This window comes from Streptopelia decaocto (assembly GCF_964273445.1).
Source record: "Streptopelia decaocto genome assembly, chromosome: 7".
NCBI lineage: Eukaryota > Metazoa > Chordata > Aves > Columbiformes > Columbidae > Streptopelia > Streptopelia decaocto.
Window position 1 is genome coordinate 50,202,059 of NC_138661.1, and position 12,850 is coordinate 50,214,908.

The window sequence follows — 12,850 nt, forward strand, 5'->3', positions numbered from 1 at the left end:
CCAACTACATCTGAACTTGTTGAAGTATGTGGTTCAGACTGATTGTTTTGGTGATTTTTACCAACAAACTAGTGTTGCAAAACAGCATTGCAGGCAGTGTAAGTAATTAGAGTGAGTGGTCTACTCTGAGGCTGAACCTTGAACTAATGTGAATGTATCAATATATCTGTATTTTCTGGTCTTTGTAATGATGAGAACCTGTGTCTCACAGGTGAGAAAACATGCAGTAAAGACTAAGATGTAAAAAAATCATAGCTTGTGGCTGAGGCATGTATAAACTAAACTGTGCATGTTAAAGGTGGACGGGCACTGTGCCCTGTTTGAAGGAGTAATGTTGTTTTTTGATACTGATCTTCTATGTAACACCTGTAATAAATAAAAGATTATAACAATGTGTGTGTACAGGTATACACATGAACATGCACACTATCAGTTCACATTTCCACACTGTTCTGCCTGCTTTCTTCACTGCTATAAGTGAGGTATTGTAGACTGAGGACTGGTTATAAGCTCTGTTAGAAGCTGATCTTGTTGGAGCATGTTGCACCCCACATATACAGCAGAAGTCTTTAATTGCTGGACTTGGAGAACTTTACTTCCTCTGAAGTAAAAGTTTTGTTTAGTTGAGAAGCCCTCTGGTACTCCTAAGCAGGGGCTGAAAAACAGTGTAACAGGCTTGGAAAATGTGCTATGGCGTATCCAAAGGGGGAGCAAAGCTGACAGCCACGTGGATACTGTCACAGAATCAACCTGGCTGCCTTGCGAGATGGTTTGAAGTCTCCTTAGCTTTGATAGGCATTAGAGGATAGATGTTATCTTTGGCATGTGCTCCTGTAATCTGTGTGTATTCAACAGAATAATGTCACTTGGTGACTATGCTGTATGATGTGTACCTGATACTGTCTGCAGGGCTTGCAGATATCTTTATAATGCAAGGGGAATTAGAGGAGCCACCCACACTACTGAAATGTTTTCAGGAGATAAAGGCTGTTAAACTGCTTGAAAAGACCAGTTAGGTCTCTAGAGGGTAAAAAGCCGATTTTGACCTTACAGAAACTTTACTTGCTGATCTTACAAAGAAAGTGTTTGCAGAAGAGAGAGAGAAATCTATAATGGAATGACTTTCTACCGTACAAAATATGCCCAATAGCAAGGTCCACAGAAGTTGTGTACTTCTGAAAAAGAAAAAGGGGATGAAGCATGATTTCTTCTCTCACATTGGGCAGTCCTTTTGTAGAATCCAGCTCTTCAGATCCACATAGTTTATTATTGCCTTGCCTAGCAGTGGGACTATCTCACAGTATGTGATCACATCTGTGACTGAGGGGGAGGGCAAATACTTTGCTGAATGGATTGTTAATAGGGATAGTAAATGTTACATAGTATAAATGTTCTACTCTAAATTGCCCTTGTAGGAGTACAAACTATACCAGTATCAAGCATTCTTATTCTGGGCTAATAACCCTAGTGGTTGGAAAGATTTTTTTCAGTAAAATGTTATTTTTCAGTAGATGGACTGGCTCTATCAATGCAAAATGACCACCTTGATTAAACATGGCTTATTTTTTTATCTGAAGGGAATTACTGCTGTTTATTTGCTCTTGTTGGGCTAGTATCTTTATTTAAATATACTGACGCTTTTTTGGAAGGGCTATTTATCGCACCCATTGCAACCCTTTTGTTTCATTCCTGTGACTCTCCTTATTGAAGAGAGTCATTTGCCTGCCTTTACTGGCATAGTGACTAGATGGGTGCAACTAATAGGGTGAGTGAGGTGTTTCTTCAGAAAATATCCTTGTTACTCAATACATTAGCCAAAACAATGCTTGCTTTTGTATTTATTCCTGACAGAAGCTGCTGACCAATGTCAATATTGTTCCATCTAGCAAGTGAGAGATGGGAGGAACTTGGTAATTTGTTTCCAGTGTTCTTTCTCTGTCTCTGCTCTGGCTTTTAGGCTGAAGTTGTTGATATGAGGGTAGAACTGAGGCATGTGAATTGTCTCCAGTTGGTGATTCAGGGTGTGTGTGTGTGTGTGTTTGTGTGTGTGTGTGTAATGTTACTCTGACAAAGCCCCTAGAAAAGGGAAAGACTCTGAAGAAGCACATTGTATTTCTTACATTGTACAACAGATACTAACTGGGAGGTTATGGAAGTTGTCCTCAAGTTTGATAATTTGCTAACTTCATTCCCGTTTCCCAAGTGCCTGTCATGCTCTCTGCAGAAGTTTACACGTACTCATGGCCAGGTAGAGTTGCTGAGAAGCTCCTGGGTATTGTGATGAAGGATGTACTGCTTGGCTAGCTCAGAATACAAAGTGGGGTGGCTTTTGTGTACTGTGGCAAAGGCGTGACCAGTAAAGCATATTCTTTAAACTTGACTTGCAAGTGCAGGAGTGAAGGCATCAGAGCTGTAATTTGAATCACTTCCTCTTTCTTGTAGCAGGCTGCCTTGCAACTATAGCTTTATAGCACAGGATTTAGGCCTTTAGAGTATCCGTTTTCTGCCACAGTGAGGATTAGGGTGTGGAGACATGAACCATTGCACTAGTCTCATGATCTTGTTTCTGTGCTGTGAGAGCACAGCATGGGAAGAGCTGTCGTGAGCTGGTGAGACCAGCCTCCTGCTGGCGTTCCATCAGCATTATTACCCAAGTGGCTGTGGGTTTTGGGCTTGCTCTTTTCTTGCTTGATTCTTCTGCTCAAAAAGGTATCAGCCCTGGGCTCCCTTCAGGTGGATTCCATGAGGGCATGAATGCAGGGCTTTCTCAGCTTGTTTTGCTGTGCTCTTTTCCCACTTGCCCATCCCCTTTCCTCAGCTTTACACTCTTGGTTTATTTTGTCTTGCAGACACAATTGAAGGAGTTTCCAGGAGGAATGGGTCTGCAGGAATTATTTTTGCTAGTTCTTTTTTATGTTCCTAATGTTAGGGAATGGATGACTTAGCTTCTTGTATTATTTGGTGTACTGCATCTTATAGAACTTGTTTAGAAACTGCTTATGTAGAACTACTTAGCATAAGTAACTAAGTTTGCTGTGAACTTTTGAACTTTCTGTGTCCTTAAGATTTATTTTGCTCTCCAGCTGCAGGTGCAAAATAGCAGCTGAAGTTCAGGACTTTGATTGACATCTAGTCTGGTCTGTAAAAAGACAAACAACTACCTGCAAAGATAAGAAGTGACCCATCTGACAAAAATGAAGATATCCAATGAAGAACGGGGAGGCCCCAGACTCTAATTTTACAATTTGCCTAAGCTGACATGCAAGGGGTAGAAAACTTAGATTGTAAGGATATTACTGCCCAAGGTTTTCTTTATTTGAGGTCCCTCTACTGGAAGCACCCAGCTTGGGCTGCTCTATGCTCTACCTTATAAATAAATTATTTATTTAAGAAGAATTTCTGGAATCCATTGCTGAGTCTCTGCTTTGTGAAACCTAGGGAATAGAAACTTGCAGAACAGTAAAGTTCCATGTATACATACATGTATTCCATGTATACATACAAATCCATTAATTCACAAGGTGAAGAGTCAGGGAAATTAGTCTGGGACTCCACTGGGGTGTTTTTGTAAGGGAATTTCTTACAGTAGTCCAGAGGACATCAGTATGAACAGGACATACCTCTTGTTGTAGATAAAGCTGTAACTGTTTATGTCACCTACACTGAGTGATTAAGGTGTAGAAAGGACATAGTGTGGAACTGCTGGCTGGACTTGTGTTGACTGGAGATGAAATTGTGTACCTGCCTTAGTGTTGGAAATATTATGGCATTGGCATATCATGGAAAGCATGGACCAGGTACAAGAAACAACTTCTATTTCTATGTTTGTATGTTGTTTGTTAACTTTCTTTCCTGCTCTGTAGAACATGAGCAACTTTTATCAGCTTATACTTCAGAGCCTGCTCATAATGAGGAACTGCTTTTTTTCCCAGCTGGTTCTAGACTTTGCTTGACTTCTGTGGCTGGCTTTTGTCTCTTGTTCCCATCCAGCTGTGAGGTGTCATCCCTCTGACTTATCTCTTGTGGACTGCCTAATGTTAAAGCAAACCAGAAGCAAGAGGATGTTATTTTCATAGCAGGAGTTTACTTCCATCTTAAGTGATACAAAGTTTTGATACAGCCACATTTCTTAAGTATAGTCTCACTGTAGGTAGCCACAGCAGCATTTCTCATAGTTGAAAATTAAATACTTGCTTTGGTTAGCCATCTGCTCAGGGCCAGGACCAGATAACTCACAGGCCCCAAACAATGCCAGATGCTTACAGTGCTGTATGAGCAGGCATTTCCATAAGGGGCCTGCTTGCATGGGTTCTGGGTTGGGAGGTGTTTTGTTTGCATTAGGGTAGTGCATGCTAATTGTAATGGATGGGCATCAGCCAAGCATTGTGTTTGCAACAGAGTACAGCACTAGCTGTTCAAAGTGAATAACAACATGCATATGAAGTATAAACTAGAGAGCAATTTTAGACTGTGCCAGACTGAAGATGAGACAGAAGAGCAAAGGCAGATGGCAGAAACTGCTGGGGAAAGGTAAAGACAGACATTACAGTTGTTATTGACTTGTGGGCCTGGTGTGGTTCTAACAAGAAATAATGCTGTTAGGATACCAGTGAACAGCTGCTATCCCTGCAAGTCTAATCTCTACCAGTAACTTTTAGTTTACCTGACCAACTCTTGTCTGATTGTACCAAACTGCAAGACAGAAGGACAATCAAATTGAAATACTTTAAATTTGGATTTTCCTTTTTGCTGTCTATACTTTTCTGAAACTTCAAGATGGACTTTCTACCTAGTGATAAACTTGTATGGAGCTTTGCATTATTTTTTTTATATATATATATATATATATATATGTATGTATGTATTTTTTCCTGTTTTCCTCTTTTTTGTTAAGTATAAGCAGGTAATTATTTGTATGCTGGACATAGTAATTATTTCCAGAGCTGGACATAGTAAATAGGTATCGTGAGAGGTGATTTCTGCTATCAAAGGGCAGATGGACCAGTTAGTTGGAGTGTTCTCTCTGTTGAGTGTGAGAACTGAGGGGCAGAGAAGCAAGACTCAAGTCCCTTTCATAATTGCTTTGCCTGTATAACAGGGATCTAGCAAGGACATAAAGAATGGTGTCTGCATCAAGTTGCTTTAACTAATATGGTATGATGTGGCATTACGGTAACTGACTCAGCACAAAACTTTCAAACGCATCCAAATAGTTTAAAGATGTTGATTCTGAAGCGATAAGCCAACCTTCATTTCTACAGTGGGACTTAAAGCAAACACAGAAAACAATATTAGTTTGGTTTTGCTGAGGCCTAGTGATGCTAACAACCCTATAAACGTGTTTGAGGTACCAGCAATGTGTATAGTTGTTTAGTATTTTTGATATAGAGACCTAGTATGTAGGTACTGGTTTAGGTGCTTTCTAGACTTCACAAATAAGTGTGTGTTGGAGACTATTACAGGTTCTGCTTGAAAGGTGATAATTTGACTCCTCTGTATACCACAAATAAATTTTCAATGTGTTTTGTGCAGTTATCCTATAATGAGCCTCTTGTCACTGGGACTATGTACTTGTGGGTGTTACCCAAGGCATCCAAATTTTTGCGGGACTTGAGAAGGGCAGGGCAGCAAGTTGTGAAGTCTTGAGGATGCTTCATGACAAGGAGACATAAGTGTATTTCTAAAGGGGTTTGGCTGGAAGCAAACTGAATGTGAGTGCTCACCCCAGACAGAAGGGGTAAGCTTACAAGTTTGTGGGGAAATCTAGTGGTTAAGACTGTCAGAAAGTTGCGTGGAACAACACTTGTCAAAATGAAGAACCCTTTGGACAATGTGAATGCAGCTATCCTGGCCCAGATAGATATGAGTTGTGCTTTACTTCACTCACTGACTGGGTGGCATCCAGTGCTCTCACCATTGCCAGACAGCAGCACTCTTCAATTACTGCACAGAAGCTCTTCATTTACCACAAAGTGCCTGCCATAGGTGCAGCAATTCTGGCCCAACAAAAAAATGTGTTAATGTGTAATAGCTGCCTGATGTGCTCACAGCGGATGCTACACAGCTCTGCCAGCACAGGGACCTGTGGCCAGATCCAGTTGCTCTGATGGAAGATCAGAGCTGAAGGGGTTGCTACAACCCGAGATGGAAAACTTATTTGTTTTGTGTGTTTTGGATAGTTGGTTTAGGAGAAAAAAAGATCTAGTCTTTCCTCAAAACTGAGAATGTGTTGGTTTAACTCTGTAAAGTTACCACAAAGGGCAAAGATAGGATATGCCACAATATTATGTGGGTTTCTGGAAGAGTGTGCTGTGACCCTGGGCCTAGCTGGTAAACCATCAGTTATCTCAGGCAGTGCTGTGCTACCCTTGCTCAGAGAGCGCTTGGAGAGTGGGCAGGATCCTGCTGTCGCCGGTGCTGCCTTCCTCATAGTGTGTCAGGTCCACACCTGTCACAGCATGGAAAGGTTAGTCCTTGTGCTTATAAAGATGATAGAGGGACAAATACATGCAATCTTGTGATGCTCTAAGAGATGAGTCAGCTCTCTGGGAACTGGAGTAACTCCTTTCTCCTTTCTTTAGAAAATACCTATGATCTCTACTCAAAGGCTTACTGTGAGAAATAGTTGGCTGTGTCCACTGAGAATATATTTCAGGAGCTGAGTACCTGTTATATTTTAAAAGCACCGTATGTTTCAGAAAAACCTGAAACATTTTTAAGAATCACCGGGCGAGTACTGGAATCAATGCATTTCAACAGTGCTATATCTGTATCTGTGTATGTGTATAATCTCGTAGATGAAATGAAATGAATTATCTGAAAAGAAACCTCTTCAATGGTGAATTTGAAATAATGACAAATCAGGTTAAGACTTAAACTTTTCCAAACCATTTAATAGCACTTAAATTAAAAAAGTATTTACTAGTGCAAGTTTGGCTAGGGCTTTAAAGGAAAATGGAGGGGCTCAAACCACAGGAAATCAATGGCTTAATTGTCTGGAAAAAGAGTTCACTACAGTGCCAGGATAACCTGTGAGAGAAATAGCCTATTCTGCAGGAGTAGGGAGAATATTTGTCACTTAAATTTCTCAGCAGTATCAGTTCCACAACAGGTAACTCGTGAAGTTGTGAGACTTGATTTAGAGTTGAGAATGCTATATAGCTTGCACCAGAGAAGGATGAAAGACTAAATGAAAGATGGTGAGATATTCTCTTTATTCTAGTAGAACCATTTACTTTTCCTTTCTCTCACTGTAGGCAATACTATTTTAAAAATAATTTTAAAGGTAAAGTTTGTTTTGATAAACCTACTTTCTTCATGAACCATCAAGTTTGGGACAGTTTAGGTAGTAAATAAATGCTATTTCTGCAGGTTTTAATTTGGTTTCAATTTTCCTCCGAGGACAGCATGACATAGTAAAAGTTAAACAATAAAAAAACTTCAACAAAACAAAAGAAGAAACAAACAAAAAAATCCAACTCCAACTTTAGTAGAAAGGAAATCCATTATGCATTCATCTAAAAATAGCAAAAATTGAAACTTGAATATATGTATCATTTCTTGCATAACTACTTAGATAAATGAATGGTGATGTATCTTCCTTAACAAATTTGCGTGCTTAACTTTAGTGTATGGGGTATCAGCCCTTTTTCAAGCATAACAACTAAAAATAGAAACCAAGTTTAAAGCTGCTGACCTTAATCAGGGTTTCATATTTTGGACTTCAAATCACTTTGATTTAATTATGAATATTGAAACTGTTAAACTGTTAGTGCACATCACAATAATGTCTGAGTGGTGATGTCTGGCAACCTAAATAAATTGACTAGCACAACACTCTGGATTTCACATGATTGTTAAAACTCCTCAACAGTTTCTGGTCTCAAGATAGTTTGTTTTCTGTAACTATATAGCACAGATCTCCTTGGGATCTAGTTACACTACATACAAAGGCAGACATGTAGAGTTGGATGACCATAATGGAAAGCATGGGCTGATGCAGAGAGACCCTCAGGAGGCTGCCACATTTCAGCCTCCCTTGTAGGTTTACCTGCTTTGAAGAGTAACAGCCTTCTCAGGCTGCACTGGGACAGCCTCGTCCTCCCCAAAGTGTGGGTTGTTCATGTTGCTGATTTCATCTAGAATGCCCAGGGTACATAAGAGCTTAAAGCCTCATCTTTCTGCTCTGTATTTGAGAATAAAAGCAATAAAAATGAGAGTTCCCCTGCAGGAGAAGAGGGAACTTTCTCACGGGTCAGGCTGAGACTTGAGGGCAGCCTAAGGAGGATCACAGATCTTGCAGCTTTCAGTGCTAAGTGCTGAGCACAGATATCCTTGCAAGCAGGAACACAGTGCAAATATTTAACAAAGCCTTGTTAAGAGAATATTCCAGGCCATGCAATTCTCTCTGGAATGTTGCTAAAAGATAAACAACACGTGACAGATGGTTTTGTTGTTTAATACAGTACTGGAAAGTGTCCAGTATTACAGTAATACATACGATAGAGTAGAAAGAGGTCAGATATCTTACAGTCTGCCAGACATGTAGCTGTGCTCAGGATCAGTCACTTCTGAATTAGCAGGAGCGATGGTCTACTTTTTGTAAGTGTAGTTTGGTAAAAGAATATCCCCTGGAGCCTTAATCTTGGACAGAGGAGAGATGTCTTTAGTTATAAGTTGTACATGGGTCTCAAGCACACAGGATCACAGTTCATCAGTAATGTTTGCAGCTCTCTACCATTTTGTGGTATAGGGCACGTAGCTATGAGCTGGAGCTTTATTTGGTTAAGTGTTTACTGAAGAGCTCATGTGCTCATCAGTTTAAGAGCTGATATGCAAGTGTGCTACAGTCCCATATTCTGGACTTTGTAAAGAGTAACTCTAGAGAGCAGAATCAATCCAGTCATTTTCTGAGACAAGAGTGAAACACATGTTGCAGGAATAGGGTTGTCAGGGTTAATTTTGATATAAGAATAGCATAGAGTTCAGGAAATCCTAAAATAGGAGTGGGAAGGTTGTATCGATTTATATATTCCCCTACGGTTTGCATATATGTCTATATGCAAACCGTAGGGGAATCCGGAAGGGTAGTTCAAGTATCGAAGCTTGCACAGATATCAGCTGGAGGTAGCTTATCTGGCAAATCTGCTGCATTTGAGTACATGATGATGGTATGGGCACGGCAGGAGAGTTGTAATCTTTTGTGAGAGCAAGGAGATGTCTTGCATCAAGCAATAGGAATTGAAGGAAGAGATTTCAAATAAGCATGATGATTCTAAGATGTCAGGTGGAGTTTTGTTTGAGGGAAGAGTGTGCAGGCAAGAAATACAACATTACCTTAAAAAAAAAAAAGAAGAAAAAAGAAAAAAGTGGGGGTGGGTGGGAGACCGGTGTGTGGTGGTACAGAGATGAAACTTGTTGACGTTTCTTTTTGTTATTTTTATCTTAAAGCAGAAATGAATGCTGCTTTTGTTTTTAAAATAGAAAATTCACAGCCTCTTGTGTTTGGTAGGACTTCACAGAATAGCTTTTTTATTTTATAGGCACTATCTGCTAATGCAAGAATACAGGCAGTCAATAAGTTTCCTGATACAGTTGCACTAGTTGAAAGCAGAACAGAGACTGTGGGAACCTCATGAAGTTCAACAAAGCCAAATGGAAAGTCTGCATGAGTTGGGGCAATCCCAAACATAGATACAGGCTAAAGAATGAGTGGGTTGAGAGCAGCCCTGTGGAAAAGGACTTTGGGGTATTGATGGATGAAAACCTGAATATGAGTTTGTGCACTCACAGCCCAGAAAGCCAACCGTATCCTGGGCTGCATGAAAAGAAGTGTGACCAGCAGGTCGAGGGAGGTGATTCTGCCCCTCTACTCTGCTCTTGTGAGACACCACCTGGAGTACAGCATCCAGCTCTGGGGCCCCCAACATAAGAAAGACATGGACCTGCTCAAGCAGGTCCAGAGGAGGGCCATGAAGATGATCAGGGGGCTGGACTGCCTTGCTCATGAGGAAAGGCTGAGAAAGTTGGTGTTGTTTAGCCTGGAGAAGGCTCCTGGGAGACCTTGCTCTGCAGTCTTTCAGTACTTAAAAGGGGCGTACAAGAAAAATGGCCAGGAACTCTTTATTGGGGAGTGTAGTGATAGGAGGAGGGTTAATGGTTTTACACTAGAAGAGGATAGATTTTTATTAGATATTAGGATGAAATTCTTTACTGTGAGTGTGGTGAGACAGTGGAACAGGTTTCCTGGAGAAGTTGTGAATGCTCCGTCCCTGGAAGTGTCCAAGGTCAGATTGTATGGGATTTTGAGCAACCTGATCTAGTGGAAGGTATACCTGCCCATGGCAAGGGAGTTGCAGCTAGATGATCTTTAAGGTCCCTTCCAACCCAAACCGTTCTATAATTCTGTGAAGAAGCAGCAAGCTCAGGACAGTACTAGGATGCTGAGAGGTGTTCTACATCTAGAAACCAGATTTCTTGACCAATGTGCAGACAAATATAAGGAACAGCTGTTCTGGGTCACAGCAGAAAGTCACCTTGATCTTTGCCTCTGAGAACAATTTCCAGAGAAGGATGCAAGAGTGGAGAGAGCAAGTATAGGCATTTCAAAACAAAAAAATCGGAGAGCAGGACTCTGGTCTAGGTCAGGGTGTCCAAGTTCCTGGAAAGCTGAGCTGTCCTTGACAGGTTTTTAATTAGAGAGTTTGAATTTAGGCATTAAGACTGTATCTACCCGCTCTTGCTAGGCTGTAGTTTCCCCTGTGAAGTTTGCCTGAAAAAAAATCTAAATGGTTGGGAGATGTCAGAGACATCTCTTTAGATGGACTCCAGGTTCTGTGGTACATGCCAGGGAGCCAGGAAGTGTTTGACACAAGCCAGGATAGAAAGATTAAACACAACCCTCTGGTCTCTGGAGCAGTCTGGTGTAGCTGGGTTTCTGGAGAGCCTGTAGCGCTGATTGGGGGTTATACTGCAGCTGACATTCCTGTTGTTATTAATGTTAATGCTTAGAGGCCCTGTTGTGCTCAGCAATGCATGGTAAACAGACGTAAATATCTTGTCAAAGGTAGTCCGTGGTCAAAAGAGGAGACAAAGAACAAAACCAGATACTCAGGAATGAAAGGAGGACACAAAGCAGACAAAATGTTTTGCTTGAGGTTTTGTGCAGAGGGAAGTGGAGCGCTGTTCTCTCTGCAGGTGGTGCCAGCACCTTCTGCTCTGAAACTGTAGTTACCTGGGCTCATGTTTTGGAAAGTCCACAGAGAGGTTGTGGAGTCTCTTTTTTTGTAGATATTCACAAACTGCCTGGATGCATTCCTGTGCAACCTGCTCTAGATGAACCTGCTTTAGCAGCTGCATTGGACTAGTGGATCTCCAGAGGTCCCTCCCAAACCCAGCTGTTCTGTGATTCAAGGGAAATCTGTGTAATGACTATGATACTCAAAAGAGGAGGATTTTGGATGTCTTCTAGACTTCAGTAGTAGTCTTAGATGCAGCCTACTGAGATCACATCTTCTCATTAGTGTAATGCTGCTGCTTCTGGTGTCAGGGACAACCTCTGTTTCAGGAGGCAGGATTGCAGCCTGAACAGCCATACGTGACCTAGCTTTCATTAACACTGTTTAACAGGCATGATGTTAATGATATGGTGATACTGGGTTATACACAGCTACCCAGCCTCACTGGAGGCAATGTTGTGTGTGTGCTTCTACGTCTTCTCTGACTTACCTCTTGAGCTGATTGTTGGCTGTATTGAAAGCATGTGTCACAGCAGTGTAGATACAGCTTTAGCTACATACTTCCCCATGCATTCCTGTAGAAAGAATAAGGCATGAAATGTGTTCTTGTGCATCTGTGCTTGTGTTTACTGCACTGCACTCTCTGGGATTGCAAATGGATGGTAAGACTGGGTCAAGCCAGTAGTCTGTCTAGCTTGTTCTCTTTTTCACAGTAGCCAAGAACCAGCAGAACCAGCCAATGCCAGTCCACAAAAGTCATGGAGAAAGAAGGATTCATTTGCATTGTTATTACTAAGTCTTCTCGCTTGTTCTTGCTTCATGATTGAATTTGTTTTTCTAGGAAGCATCTTTTCTGTTATGAGTGACTCTGGTTTAAAAGAAGGATTTTGCTTTCAGATGCCTTTTACCTAAAAAGCTGACGTTGCTTCTGGTATTTGTCAAGTTTAGAAAAAATATAATCTAAAAATCATCAGGTAGCTCTCCTCAATAAGCACTTAATATCTACTTCCTTAGTTCTGTGTTTTAGAAAAACAAAACAAAACAAACCAAAATAAAGTATTATTTAGGGAATGCATTGCTGATTCTCCTTCAGAGCCTGTTTGATTTATGTGGCAGTGAAATGTCAGACAACAACACCCCTGCACATGACAGGGATGTAGTCTGCTTTCTGTTTGTACCGGGTTTTTAGACGATCTGGAAATGAGTGGCATTAAGCACCTGAAATAGCAAGATTAAACAAACAAACAAACCCCACAAACACAAAAATCCCAACCAAAAAACCCCACAACAAAAACTAGGAGTTACACTGTGGCAAACGGGCACAGTTGGTCTACAGACCTAATGTCTTCCAAGTGGGTAAATAATCTACAGTCTTGGTTGTCTGTGGTCAGCAGCAATATCATAGTTCTTTTGTTGGGGCTGGCTTTCTAACTCGAAGTAATTTACAGTGGGGCTAATTGTGCTGTACTTAACTAAATCCTCTCTGCAGTTCCAAACTTAATGCTAATGAGATGTATATACTAGCAGAAATCTTGTGGCATGAAACAGTAGTGTAATTCATTATCCACTATAATGATAAAACTGTAGTGGAAAAGGAAGGGGTTAATTTTTTT

General features: G+C 40.9%; 1 protein-coding gene across 4 annotated transcripts in view; it reads left to right on the plus strand.

Annotated features, from left to right (window-relative positions):
* TSPAN4 (tetraspanin 4) overlaps positions 1-12,850 on the plus strand; it is a gene marked incomplete at its 5' end in the record, with an annotated part of 446,839 nt that overhangs the window by 56,664 nt on the left and 377,325 nt on the right. The window contains one exon of one of the 4 annotated variants that reach the window (XM_082059145.1): positions 12,123-12,211. The exons of the other annotated variants lie outside the window; for them this stretch is intronic. Of the gene's footprint in view, positions 1-12,122; positions 12,212-12,850 lie in introns of those variants that run through there. 4 annotated transcript variants of the gene reach the window in all.